The sequence below is a fragment of the Dasypus novemcinctus genome, chromosome 14 (assembly GCF_030445035.2).
Source record: "Dasypus novemcinctus isolate mDasNov1 chromosome 14, mDasNov1.1.hap2, whole genome shotgun sequence".
Taxonomy (NCBI): domain Eukaryota; kingdom Metazoa; phylum Chordata; class Mammalia; order Cingulata; family Dasypodidae; genus Dasypus; species Dasypus novemcinctus.
In genome coordinates, this window is record NC_080686.1 from 2,207,618 (window position 1) to 2,223,480 (window position 15,863).

Here is a 15,863-nt window from a genome sequence, read left to right on the forward strand (position 1 = left end):
GTCAGAACTTCACTATTTGCAGAGGACATGATGTTACACATTTAACGCCCTGAGAAATCTACAAGAAAGCTTCTAGAATTTATAATTGAGTTCAGTAAAGTTGCAGGTTATAAGATCAGTGCATAAAAATAAGTAGCAATTCTGTATACCAATGAGGAGCAATACAAGGAGAAAATCAAGAAAAAAAAATATCATTTATGATAGTAAGGAAAAAAAAACAAATACCTAGGTGAAATTTTAAGTAAAGATGCAAAAGATTTATGGACAGAAAACTACACAACACTGTTAAAGGAAATCAAAGAAGACTTAAATAAATGGAATAGTCTCCATTTATGGATAGGAAGGCTAAATATCATTAAGATGTTTGTCCTGCCCAAACTGATCTACAGATTCAATACCATTCCAAAAACAAACAAACAAACAAACAAACAAACACAGCATTTCTTACTGAACTGGAAAAACTATGAAATTTGGAAGGGAAAGAGGCCCTGAATAGCCAAAGACATATCGCGAAAAGAAAAATAAAGTTGGAGGAATTACACTATCTGACTTTAAAACCTCCTGCAAAGCTATAGTGGTCAAAATGGCATGGTATTGGCACAAGAATAGACATACTGGCCAATGGAACCATATTTAGAGTTCAGATATAGATCCATGCATGTACAGCCATCTGATATTCAACAAGGCCTCAAAGCCCATTCACCTGGGAGAAAAAGGCCTCTTTAACAAATGGTGCTTGGAGAACTGGATATCCATCCATATGCAAATAATGAGAGAGGATTACCATCTCACACCTTATATAAAAATCAATTCAAGATGAATAAAAAAATCTAAATATAAGAGCTAAGACCATAATGACCTTAGAAGACAATGTAGGGAAGCATCTAAAGGACACTGTAATAGAAAATGACTTCATGAACTTCATACTCAAAGCACTAGCAGCAAATAAAATTAGGTAAATGGGACCTCCTCAAAATTAAAGCCTTTTGCACCTCAAAGAAGTTTATCAAGAAAGTGAAAATATAGCCTAACCAACAGGAGAAAATATTTGGTAACCATATATCTGATAGGAGCTTAATATACAGCATGTATAAAGAAATCCCATATTTCAGAAATAAAACACAAACAACCCATTTAATAAATAGGCAAGAGTGTGGAACAGACACTTCTCCATAGAAGTAATAAAAATGGCTATAAAGCACATGAAAAGATGCTCAACATCATTACTTATTACAGAAATACAAATCAAAACTACAATGAGATACCATCTTTTTTTTTAAATTGATTTTGTAAAAATACTACATTAAAAAAAATGAGGTCCCATTCAACCCCACCACCCCCACTGCACCCCTCCCCCCCCAGCAACACTCACTCCCATCATCATGACACATCCATTGCATTTGGTAAGTACATCTCTGGGTATCTCTGCACCTCATGGTCATTGGTCCACATCATGGCCCACACTCTCCCCCATTCCATCCAGTGGGCCCTGGGAGGATTTACAATGTCCGGTGGTTGCCCCTGAAGCACCATCCAGGGCAACTCCAAGTCCCAAAGGCGCCTCCACATCTCATCTCTTCCTGCCATTCCCCATACCCATCAGCCACCATGTCCACTTTTCCCACTCCAATGCCACCTTTTCTCTGTGGACCTTGGATTGGTTGTGACCATCTTATACCTGTTAGAATGGTGGCTATTAAAAAAAAAACACCACAGGGGACTACAAGTCTTGGAAAGGATGTGGAGGAATGGGAACACTCATCCACTGCTGGTGGGAAAGTAGAAGGATCCAGCCACTGTGGAAAACAGTTTTGCAGTTCCTCAAAAAACTGGCTATAGATTTGCCATATGACCCAGCAATTCCACTGCTGGGCATATATCCAGTAGAACTGAAAACAAGGACACAAACCGATATATGCACACCAATGTTCATAGCAGCATTATTCACTGTCAAATGTTGGAATCAACCCAAGTGCCCATCAACAGATGAATGGATAAACTAAACATGGCTTAAACATACAATGGAATACTACTCAGCTGTGAGAAGAAATACAGTACTAACACATGTGATAACATGGATGAATCTTGAGAACCTTACATTGAGTGACGTAAGCCAGGCATTGAAGGACAACTACTACATGACCTCTGTTATATGAATTAAATCAAACTGTGTCAGAGAGTCAGAGAGTGGAATATAGGCTTTGAGGAAATTAGGCAGCTGGAGAGAAAGGATGTTAACCAGTGTCCACATGGGTTAAATCTATTATAAAGTGGAGGTAAGTGGTTGTTCAGTGAAGGGAGAAGACAGGGGCATAGGGATACAATTGGGCTGGACTTTGCAGACTCTAGAGGGTCTGGGTTGGCAGGATGAGTCAGATGGTCCACACAATTGGGGGAGGATTGCAGGTGAACATGAGAGATTGTTGGGGATGTGGTTGAAATTACAATATTGAGAAGAATCTTTAGAAAATGTAATAAGGAAGTATTACTGGTTTAAGATGAGTGACTGGGGGCATCTGGCACAGAGTGCACAAGGGACAGACTTCTAGGGAGTGTGAGTGCTCGTCATGTCATAGTGTGGTATATCAGTGGGTGGAGACCCATACAATGAGTGGGAAGGTGTTATGCTCCCATCCTTGGAAGGTTTGATATTCTCAGAGTGGAGGGCGTCTATTGAGAGCAGGGGTGGCTCCCAATGGGGAGGACAGACTAGTGTGTTCAGCCCTCAGCATTGTTGCAAGTATCTAGGAACCTTGTCTTTCAAGCAATCAAGCATGATTGTCACTGTGGACACTGGGGAGAGGGTGAGAGGAATAGAATAGTTGGAAGAGAGAGTAACTGGGGGACAATGAAGGTGTTCTACATGATCCTTCAATGATGGATACAGGCCATGTGAAATTTCACCAATAATTTATAAAAGTGTGTAGTCTAAAAAATAAACTATAATGTAACCAAAAAATTTTAAATGATTATAGTATAAATTGGAAACCATAATGGAAACCATAATGGAAGCATGGCTGGTATCTATGTTTCAGTATCTGTACATCTGTTGTAGCAAATGTGACATCCACATGTAAAAAGATCATGGCTGGGGAAGGGGGAAATGTGTTTGATTTGGGGTATATGGGAGTCCCCTATACTCTATATGTGACTTTATTGTGACCTAAAACTTTTTTGAAGACATAAAAAAAAAGGATGTAGACACTGAGGAATAAATGGAAGAGATTGCCTTGCCACTGTACATATGAGGCAATATCTATTACAGTGATGAAAGGCAAAACAACAAAAAAATTTTGATATTTTTCATTTTTTAATACCCCAATTTATATTTTACTTTATCTTAGTTTTTCTAAATTATTGTATTCTATGTCTAATGTTTAAACTGATCATTACTATTTCATTTTCCTATTAATTGAATTTGGCAATATAATTCATTTTGGAAAAAGTTTTGGACCACAGAGGAGGGAAGGAGCACTGATGGGGGTGTCATTGATGGGGGGTGCATGGGTGGGAGGGAGTTTTCCAGGGCATGTATATAGGATATATAGATATATTTGGATGCTCATTGGGTATTGACATAATGGGTAAATTTTCACAAAACTGAGGGAGTGCTGATTCCCATTCTGGTGAACTCTGTTGCACTCCCCAATGGAGCAGCAACATTCCCCCCAAGTACAATGACAAAGACCATTGAAGGATGGTCCAATGTTGGGCTCTTAATACTGATGACTATGCTTAAGAGCCTGTGTGCTTGAAATTTCAATGAGGCCTAGAACTGCAGCGTACCAAAGAGTTACCTCTTGAAAGCTTCCATGTTGCTCAAATGTGGTCACTCTCTAAGCCAAACTCAGCATGTAAATGTACTGCCTTCCCCCAAAATGGACACGACACCTGGGGATGAGCCTCCCTGGCACCAAGAGGGTACTACCAAGTACCACCTTGTGATGCAACTAGAAAAAGATCTTGAATAAAAGGGAGAAATGGTAAAGACGAATGAGTTTACATGGCTAAGAGACTTCAAAATGAGTCAGGCATTCATCAGAGGGGTTGCACTTATGCACATCTTAAGAGATTCCCAGAGACAGCCAAAGTAGATACAACTCCAGTTAGTGGTGCCCCTGAGGGCTATGGAGACACCCAGGTCCTACAGTCATGGCAGAGGGCTCTGGAGTTCAGTGCCTTGCCTGTGGACTGTACTTTGCAATTTGTGCTCCTGAGTGTGTTGGAGTTGGACTTAGATGTGACTTCTCTACACAAACCTCTTCTGTCACTGTTACTGAACCTGTGGTTGGTGCTGGGGCTGGTGTATGCTTGGAAGACTTGAATCTCTGGACTGATTATGTGCTGGCTGGGCCCTGAACCTCAGCAAAGTTGCAGCACATACTCTCTTTCATTGGACTTGCCCAGGTCGGCTAACAGGAAGGTGGGGATGATCAACCACCACACCAGGGAACCGAGAGAGCCTACAACTGCAAGCAGGATTCCATCCATCAGCCATGTGAGATCTAAGCCCCCTCTTGATTTAGAGGTGGAGTGGGCATCGCCATCCCAGGGTCCTCAGGATGGAAGAATAAAATATAGATTAGTGTGGACTTACTGGTATTTTATTATAGAATAATTGTGACTCTAACAATGGAAGAAACTGTATTATTGATGTGGAGATAGTGGTCACAGGATTTGCTGAGGGCAGGGAGAGGGAGGAAGAGGTGTGATATAGGGGTATTTTTAGCATTTGAAGTTGTCTTGAATGATATTGCATGGATAGATGCAGGACATTATATATCCTGCCATAACCCACTGAAAGGTTAGGAGACAGTATAAATCCCAACATAAACTATAACCCATGCTGTGTAGCAATGCTCCAAAATGTATTCATCAAATGCAATGAATTGCCACACTGATGAAAGAGTTTGGTGTTGTGGGAGGAGTGGGAGATTGGGGATTGGGGTTTTTTGGGATCCTCTTATATTTTTTAATGTAACATTTTGTATGATCTGTGTATCCTCAAATACATTTTTAAAATCAGTTAAAATATTAATAGGGGAGAGTGGGAGGTGTTTGGGTATATGGGAATCCCCTATATTTTCTATGTGACTTTTCTGTAACCTAAACCTCCTTTGAAGATAAAGTGAAAAAAATAAGAAATTTTCACTGTACATAAAAGATAAAATATCTTATAGTGGTCTTTTCCAGATCTTCTCCCTTCGATCACCAGATATGGGCAGTAGAGGAGGAAGAGGAACTTGAATATCTTCCACTTCAACCTTCAACACTGAATGAGGGGAAGCAGACTTGGCCCAATGGGTAGGGCATCCGCCTACCACATGGGAAGTCTGCAGTTCAAACCCCGGGCCTCCTTGATCCATGTGGATCTGGCCCATGTGCAGTGCTGATGCATACAAGGAGTGCTGTGCCATGCAGGGGTGTGCCCATTGTAGGGAAGCCCCATGTGTAAGGAGTGTGCCCTGTAAGGAGAGCCACTCAGTGCAAAAGAAAGTGCAGCCTGCCCAAGAATGGTGCCCCACACACGGAGAGCTGACACAACAAGATGATGCAACAAAAAGAAACACAGATTCCCGGTGCCGCGGATAAGGATAGAAGCAGTCATAGGAGAACACACAGCAAATGGACACAGAGAGCAGACAGCTGGGGGGGTAGGGGGGAAGGGAGAGAAATAAATAAATAATAAATCTTTTAAAAAAAGAACCTGAATGAGGAGTCTGGCTCCTGGGAGAGTTCTCATTACCATGACATGACTATAATGAAAATAACTGAATACTGGGGTCAAGAACTATGACCAGCCTCCAGGATCCTAGGCCATATGTTCCATTTACACTTGTAGTTCATTCTGTGTGTTATGGCAGGAAATATAGTGTCCTGCATCTGTTCCTGCAATATCATTCAGGACAATTCCAAGTCCCCAAAATGCCCCCATATCACACCTCTTTTTCTCTCTCCCTTCCTTCAGCAAATTCTGTGGTCACTGTCTCCACATTAATGATATCACTTCTTCCATTGCTAGAGTCACAATACTTCTATATTAGAATACCAGGAAGTCCACTCTACTCCATATTTTATTCCTTCAACCTGGAGACACTGGGATGGTGATATTGACTCCACCTCTAAATTGAGAGGGTGCTTAGATCCCACATGACTGATGCATGGAATTCTCCTGTTTGCAGCTGTAGACTCTCTTGGTTCTCTGATGAGGTGGTTGACCATCCTCACCTCCCTGTTAGCTGACCTGGGTAAGTCCAATGAGCCAGAGAGTAGGTTCTACAACTCTGCTGAGGCTCAGGGTCTGGCTGCAGCTGGACTATGAACTGTTCCCTCTTTACCAAATTTCCACATTTACCCTTAACTCCAAATAAGAGTTTGTAGGAGGACTCATTTGGATATGAGGTGGCCAATACTCTGACATTCAGTCTGGTTGATCAGGGCATTAGTGGTATCCTCATTGTAAATACAGGACAAGTATGAGGGAAGAGCCTCTTTAGTCTTCTGTCCATAAATATTTTCCATATCCCATATCTTCTCTGTAAAAGTTCATAATTTCATTGTCTCCCTCCCCTCCATCTTCAGTTTTAAATGTCTGCTGAATAATGACCATCCTTACACTACCCACAAGATCAGTCTGGGTGGTCTGACTGAAGCTATGTTTGGTTCCAGGATGAGAACACATATAAGAAGCCATGAATTAGAGCAATGCATGCATGGTGATGAAAGCCCCAACTTCACTGAAGTCAGTGTGGAATGACCTAGCAAACTCCCTGAAATTCATGGGGAGGTTCTCAAAGTCCCATTTATTGCCACCCTTTCTCCACTGGATGGAAATGGCATGTTTTAGGTTCCCTATCTGTGGGCCATTGCCTCTACCAGCCTGGTATGGCAGGGGTGAATCTTCAGTTTAGCCCGCAGAGACATCAGTTCTGTTTTGTCCAAGATATTCCCATACAAAAGGAATGCAAGACTGATGAAAAGAATGGCCAAAAAATCAACCCACTCTGCTTCATACATCCCCATGACCTCTGCTTGCAGTACCAAAATCTGTGGAGCAACTTGCTCTAAGGTGAATCATGGTTACACAGACTCAGACACAAAAACAACTTTTTTGTAAATGAACACTTTATTCTTTGCACAGAACAAAATGTCATAAAAGAGCAGGGAAAGTGATTCCATCAAGGCCATGATTTCAGGGAGGCCAACTGCTCAGGCCAGTGTTGGAAGTTGGCAGTTCTGCATGCCCCACTTCTCATTGGAGAGGAGAGTCTTGTGCTGATTGAGTGTTCAGTATTTATACACCACAACATATGGGTTTCTGCCAATGAGTGTTCTTGCCCTAATAAGGAGCTTAGGCTACATGTTTCCAGTTTCTGCATTTAAGGGATGGTCAGGCCTTCCCATTAGACCTAACATATGAACCATGATGTGCAATGGAAACATACTGAGGTGTATGCAAACAATAGAAGTGAGAGTAGGCAAGGGCTGGGAGATGGCCTCTTCATGTGTTTCTCACTTTTCCAGTATACTATATTCTCCAGTGTGCTCCCTGTAGGAGTGAATTATTATATATTGGGGTATATGTCATGCCCTGAAATAATGTTCTTGCCCATAGTAACATTAAGTTCAGGTGGGCTTAAAAGAAACAATCCTCAAAATCAAATCACATCACCATTACAGTAGTCATTAGGAGCTTCTCCCAGGGATGGCCTGGTGGACAGTCAGCCTTTCAATACAATATGGGGCAATATGTATGGGGATACTTTGGGCTTCAAAAGAAATGTCCCATGGCCAGTGGACTCTAGCTTTCTTATCTATAGAGTGGTTTCCTTGAGACATTAGGCAATATATCCAGTAGGCCAGTGTGTTCCACCATATTTACAATTTGGCTGTAATGATGTGGAGTGGTGGTTAAATGCTGATAGAGCTGACAAATTTGCTTAGGCTGGTGACTCCAGCAAAAGCCTAGATCATTTGTTCTATTGGATGAGGGATCGCTGTTTTCTGCAGGGATCCATTAAAATTATTTAACCCAGGCTTTCCAACCTTGATCAACCAATCTGGGGAGGGAACAAATTGGATAGAGCCAATGATGTTGCCAACCTGTACTGATAGGTCAGGAGTTCCAGGTACAATCAGAGGGTCCAAGTGCCTTTGCATTCTGTTGCACCTTTCCATGTTCCATTTGAGCCCCACAGGAGTCACCTGCATCAACTCCAGGTTGGAATTAGGGGGGTCCTTGCAATAACACCACTGCTGCCCAGATCACAAATCACCCTTGTGGGATTTGCTAATTCCTGGCCTGGAGTCTGCATCCCTGAGTCTCCACCCCTGAGTCTTCTTCCCTGGGATAAGAGGGCCCATGCTGGTTTCAGATTGATCTTGTGCCAGGATTTCTTCTCCTGGATGGAGAGAGAGCTGAATGCCTTGCTCCAATGGAGCTTAGAGTTGGGTGGGTGGAGACCACTGGGAAGCAGAGCAGGGAGTCAATCTAGATGTCAGCAAAGTTTGCAGAGAGAGGGCTCACTTGCTAGTGAGAAGTCTGAAGTGTCCCCCAAGAGATAGCCCCTTGGGAAAAGGAACACCGAAGAGGCAGAAAGCACCTGATATTTTCCTGAGGTCTTGGAAACAACACAGAATGTATTCCATTCACCCTTGGAAAGATCATCAGATCTGTGACTGCTCAGGGAAGAATACACTGTGCCCAGTGAGGGAGGGGGAGGGAGTGTGAGGGCTTTCAGGGAGTGGGGTATGGTGGTGAGGCATAACCACTCTAATGCAACCCACTTCCCAGGGCCTTAGTTCTAAGCCTCAAGGGTCTTTTGGAGGAAGACTGCCCTCAGACAGCAAAGGCACAGGAGATAAGAGTGGAGGCTGCTGGCACTCAGGGAACCACAGGGAGACTCTGGAGCCCCACATCTCCTTGCAGACCCCTCAAGATCTGCTTGCCCAAGGTCAACCCACTTCCCAGGTCCTAGGGCATGTCCTCCCAGGTGATGATGCCTTCAGATGGCCTGCCTCCATGACCACATCTGCCAGTCTCCATTGGGGCCCTTGACTGGGGTTTCCCATGGTAGCAGATTGGATGGATCTGCTATTTGGCTCCTACTGCTGAATTGAACAAATGTCCCATTGCACAATGTGTGTTGCTTGAATGTGGATGGTTGGACCAGGCGGGACCTTGTGGCCAACAGATCTCCCAGCCCTCTGGGTAATGTCAACTTTTCACCTTGGGCAGTTCCAACTGGACTCTGAGGGCTGAGGATGGAGCCTGGCCTACAATAGGGCCATATGGGATGGATGCACCCTACGAGTAGACAGTGGTGGCTTGATTAGGGCTCTCTCCCCTCTTCTTTTGACAGCCCCTTCCCAGAACATGGCTCCCTCAATCCAATGTCTCCTGTCTCTCTGCAACAGCCCAGCACCGGCACCATTGTCTCAACCATTCTCCATGTCCAATGGGACACAGGTAAGCAGCTCTATCGCAACCACTCCTTGGATCTCTCCAACCAGCACAAATGCAGGCCTGGCCATGTAGTGGTGGTCCTGACTGCAGCATTAAAAAATCCTCACCTGCTAGACCTCTTTTTGACCACTGGGGCCCTAAATCCCCTTGGCACCTGCATGCAAACTGTTCCCATCAGTTGTCACTCTTGTCCACTGGTTTCCTGGCACAACATGAATGAGATAAAGGAATATCCCTTCCCTTTGCCACTGGGCCCCACCCTACATACTGCTAGACCCTCCAGTCCCCAGGAGGGAAAGACCTATCACCCATGCCTCAGGCCCCGTTGGGCATCTTCAGGTTCACTGATCTCTAGCAACCATGTGTGGCATTTTAAGTAACTCCAGGGGGTTCCTATGCAAATAAAGGAAAAATAACAGTCTGGGAAACAGGGAAAAAAAGACACAGAGAGACAGACTCATTCCAGGGACCCATCAGTCCTCCTGCATGGGTCAGCAGGATTCATTAGGGAAGATGTCTTGAGAGATCACTGGTAGCAGCAGTGACCCATCCTGGCGAATCAACCTCACTGATTCCCATCCCCAGGTCAGTGTCTTCCACTCCAGGTCCAGCCCAAGCATGAACTCCTGATTCACCAGTCCTTCTCCATCCCACGCTCTCTTTCTGGTCCACCACTCACTGGATCAGAGAGCCCAGGTCCAAGGCCTATGGCCTCTATCCATCTGGTTGCATCCCTGAGCTTCTTTCCACCTGAATTGGAGGTCCCAGACTGGCTGTGGATCTTCCCTGTGCTGGGATCCATTCTCAGGGATGAGAGAACTGGCTAAGTGGCTTGCTCTCATGGAACTTAGAGTTGTATGGGTGAAGACCAATAAGAAACAGCATGGGATTGCTCTGGGGTAGGGAAGGTTTGTGGTGGTTGAGCTCCCTTGAAGGAGAGAATGAAGAAGTGCTCCTGTGACCAAGTAATAGCCCACTGGGAGAAAGGTCATCTGAATGCCTGGAAGTGCCTTAACCTATGCTTTCCTAAAGTCTTGGAAATAGCATGGAACATGTTCCCTTGGGTGGACCTTCAGGATCTTTGTATTCACTGATTTCAGAATCCACTGTGACACCAAGAACCTATCTGGGATGGTGCTCATTGGGGTGGTGGGGCTAGGGCTGGCACTAGCTTGCTAGGTGTGGGGTGGTTAGCAGCATCAGCCCTAACCTTACTGCAAACCCCAGGGCTAGAGCTCTGTGCTTCAAGGCTTTTCATGAAAGCCAGCCCACAGACAGCAAAGATACAGGAGGTGTGAGTGAAGGTCAAGGTCCAAGACAGTGCTTATAGGATTTTGAAGGCTGAAGAGACTGCTGACACATGACTGTGGATTAAGAAAATGGATGAATATGGTTAAGCAGAAATTATAATTTCTCCCAGTTTGGCAGGGATTGTGTCTCAACTTTCTTCTTTATCCAACCTGGAGTTTGTGATTGTTTTCATCATTCCTTCTGTTTCTATGATAGCTTTCTAAAGGGCCTGTACAACATAACATTACAATTTTGTAAATATATTCATTCTTAGTTAATTTTGTATTTCAGTGCACAATTTATTTGAACAAAGTTTTGGTTTTCGTAGGTCATGCATAAAAAGAAAAGGCCTCATTGCATTTTAATATTTTTATTACTCCTTTAACATATTTTATCATTTGTAATACTTATTCAGGTTTTCCAAACATTTAATTATGCAGTAACTCCAAGTATCTTAAATCTTTACCATATTTATCATACAAAGAAAAATTTCAGAATAAGACACAGGTAGTTTATTCCACCATGTGTGTTCACTGGTAACTGGTAGCCATTAGGTAAGTAGTTTGGTTGCCAGCTCTACAACTCTGGGACATTTGTCATCTTGGATTTTCTCAGAAGAGTGGGTATGCATCAAATATTAGGGGTGAAGAACTAAGGTTTGTTTCTTTCCATCCACCCAGTTACAAATATGAGTCTAATTCAAAACCAGACCACCCATTTCACAAATTATCAGTAAGCACAGTAATTTCCACCTTTGGCAAGAAAATGTGTTGGTATTGGTTTAAGTACCAAGTTTATGCACCAGGGCAATGGAAACTATCACATAAATTTACAAGACATAAATTCCACAAACTGTGCCTTCAAAGAGATGTCAGCATTGCCCTGAGATAGATGTTTGAAAAATAAGATATAAAATTCATTTTTCTATATTCAACCTATTTTGTCACAAATTATCATTATGATAAAAGTCACTCTGCTTTTCTATTTGAATCCCAGCCATTTAAATGAAAGGTCCTAGATAGTATCTTACCCTCAGCTTCCTCTGCCTGTCATTTCTGGTTCTTTTCATTTCAGGAAGGGCTACAATGTTACAGATTCTTGTCCAAAGGATGCCTTCTGCTGATTTGGGAATCTACTTTGGACTCCATTACAGAAGTAGCCAAAAGTGACTGACAAGTCAGATAGGCTGAGTTAACTTCTCTCTAACCACTTAACTTCTCACCTTGTGCTACTATTTATATTTTCACCCCTTATTTTTTGAGGCAACTCACCTACCCTCTCCTAAAGGTCCAACTCATTTTACACTAAAAAGCCTATATCCAGGACTTCATGCTATGGTCATATAAAGAGATTCAAGCATTCTATCTCCAAAATATGACACTGAGTTGAAGCATTTAACCAAAGCAACCATTTGAGCTCTCTAAGAAGAGATAACAGAAGGTATACAATAATCATATACCATTTATGCTTCTAAGAAACTGAGTCTGTGGCATCTGATCTAAATTTGTTCCCATTTCCTTTCCAATCCCAATTTGGTCATTGTAGAGGTTCTGCCAAGGCAGAATCAGTAATGAGACCAGGAGTATCATACAGTGAAAAGGTGTCAATGGGGGCAGATGTAGCTCAGTGATTGAGCTTCTCCTTCTCATGTATAATGTCTTAGGTTCAATCTCCAGTATCTCCTAAAAGGGGGGGCTCAGTAAATATGGAGAAGTGGGCAGGCACATATATTCCCAGCAGCATGATCAGTTGAAGTCACAACCTCTGAGACAGGAAGTTGGGGAGGGCCTGGGGATATGTTGTAGGGGAAGCACATGCCAAGATGTGGCTCCCTGCAGGAGAAGTAGAAGGGAGAGAGGGCTCCCATTATCCATAAGCTCCTAGCTGATCCTGAGGCTGTACACATGCACAAAGGAGCACAGAAAGGGCCAAGCAGAAAGTAAAAGATGAAAACGTCAGGGAACTTTCAAGAATCCTATACCCACACAGACCTAAGGGCAGAGGACTGACATCTTAGTAGCCCAATATTGTTTGACAATAACAATTAATCTACACAGAAACAGGTGTAACCCATAGGAAGCCAGCAAGTTATATAATATATGCTATATAAAATGTAACATATTTGTGTTTAAGCATACATATGCACAAACACATATCAAGTAGAGATGTATATCACTTTAGAGAGATGTGGGAAACAAAGGCACATTGTTTCCATTAAGCAAGTTATTTCCTTGACCACTGAGACATACAGTCACCATGGCTTTACATGCAGGTCACAAGGCCAGATGTATGCGTTCAGGTGGAACAAGGCAAAGTGAGCAACAAAATTTATAGGCTTGTTTATAGAATAGTGTTAAAGAACATGGTGATTTTGTACCTAGAGGTGTAATCATGTAGGTCCCGTACATTAGATGTGTATCTACTTTTACTGGAATGGGTTGATGTAATGGTAATAACTAACTAGGAATAATTGCCTGCCTTAGTGGACTGATGGGGTATAAAAGGAAGCCCCTGAGATCAATAAACTTGTCTGTTGAGCTTGAGGATTCAATGCTCTCAGATCCCCCGATCCCAATCTCTCTTTGTTTTTCATTCCTGATATCCTTCAGGTTAATGATTCCGACAGAGAGAGGATTCATAGATTTAGTCCAAGCAAGACAAAAAAATAAAAATATGAATGAAAAAAATCAACAGGAACAAGAGTAACCCCTATTACAAGTAGAAATAAGATTCCAGGCATGCTAAAATATATTAAATCATCCAGAATGATTAGTTTTCAGAAAAGGAAAGTGATTCATACACAGAGGAAAATGCATTGAAAAGAAATGGTCCAAAACTGTCTCCAGAAATCTGATAAACAAAGATATCAAACAACACTTATAAATATATTCCAATCCTATCCCAAATCCAGTGCTCCCTGAGGTCTAGGAGTTTTGGACAGACTCTGTGAGAGGGAGGGATTTGGAGGGAGCTGCAGAGGGGCCAAATGAGTGCAGGTTCAATTTTCTGGCCCCCCACTTTTTTTTTTTCTTTTTGAGCTTGGAGGAGCATACCAGCTGGCTTGAGGAGAGCCTGGGAAGAAAGGAGAGGTGAATCTGCTCAGAAAGCCCAATTTACCTAAATGCCCTGGTATAGGAAACATGGTCTGGGAGAAGGTGGAGTCAGAAAATCAACTAGGCCTCCTGTAGCACACCTAAGGGAGAGAGATTGTAAGATGTGCTTTCCAAGCTTCCAATAGCATATTTGGGGTTCTTAGTGAGGTGTGGGTGAGCTCTCTCTGGAAATTAAGAGTAATTGTTTTCTGTGCTGAGCTGGTTCAACAAGGACACACTTGGATCTCCACCAGAAACCTCACACAGCTTTCCTGCTGCCCTGGGAGAGAGGGAAGTAAGGAAGGGAGAAAGGGGACATGTCAGACTCCTAAGCATTTTATTTAACTGCAAGGAAGATTCCTTGCTTGAAACTTTGTCTGCTCTTTTTTGTTGGATTGTTTTCTTGTTTTTCCTTCCTCTTTATTCCCCCACTGCCATTTTATCTTTCTTTCTTTTTTCCCTCTTTTTCTTGCTTGCTTCCCCCACCTTTTTGTCCATTTCTTTTTTCTTTCTTTCTCTTCTTTTTTACTTTTTAAATATTAGGTACTACAGGGAGTGCTTCACATTAGCTGTGTTTTCTTATCCTCAATTTCTTCTTTCCTGGGTATATTGATTTTGGCTATCAACACTATCCCCTTTCCTCTACATCTTTCTATCCTCCATCATTTATTGTTTCTCTTACATTCCACCTCTGTTTGGCCCCCAGTTTTTCTGACTTTTTATTTCTAATACCTTTGATCTCTTTTCTGTCTTTTATTCACCCTATATATTATTGTCTTTTCTTCTCTCTTTCCCTCTCTCCTGACCACACTGGCCTTTTAATTCATACTATATTCCTCCCCATATTCAGTTAACTGTCTCATTATAGGTACTCCACTTTTCTCACATTTTATAACTCTATACAGCTTACATGAGTTTAATATCCATTCTCCTAGATTTCACATGGTTCTTCTAGTAACATTTACTATCATTACTAATACACATTGTCTTTTCTTACTCCTTCTGCTTCCTCTGGCCCTAATATTTTCCTTCAAGTGAACTTAGCTAACAACAAGGAAATAGAAGAAGAACAAAGTGACAAAGGAAAGATTTAACATGCATGCAAAAACAACCAACTAATTAAATCCCAAGATGAGGCAAAGTAGCTAAGCAACTGAATAAATGCATCAAGATAAAATGATGACTAGAATGGAAAAAACAAACTACAAACCAAACCAATAATCAGGAAAATATGGCCCAATCCAATGAATGAGCTAAGAATCAGGAAAAGAAGCAGAACATCGAACAAGTAATTAAACCTCTCAAAGCATATATTAGGGATCAATTTGATGAAGTGAAGGAGGAGATTAAGAATATGAAGAAAACAGGTGGAGAGAATACAGAAGAAATTGCAATCATACTCAAAAAGATAAAAATTATAATGGTGATGAACAGCACAATTCAAGAAATCAAAAATGCACTCTCAGCAAATAACAGCAGATTTGAAGAGGCAGAGGAAAGTATTAGTGATGTGGAAGACAGTACATCTGAAATAAAACATATAGTAGAACTGATTGAGAAAAAGATAGAAAAAATCCAGCAGGAACTTAGGGACAAGAATGACAATGCAAAATGCACAAACATATGCATTATAGGTATCCCAGAAGGAGAAGAGAAGGGAAAGGGGACAGAATGGGTACTGGAGGAAATAATAGTTGAAAACTTCCCGAGCCTATTGATGGAGATGGATGTACATGTGCAGGAAGCACAACACATGCCAAACAACATCAATCCCAATAGGCCTACACAAAGACATACACCTGTCAACTTATCTACTGCTCAGGACAAAGAGAAAATACTAAAAGCAGCAAGAAAAAAGAGAACCATCACATACAAAGGAGACTCCATAAAATTAAGTGCTGATGTCCCATCTGAAAACATGGAGGCAAGAAAGCAGTGGTATGACATAGTCAAGGTACTAAAAGAAAAAAATTTCCAACCGAGAATACTCTATCCAGCAAAGTTAGCATTCAAAA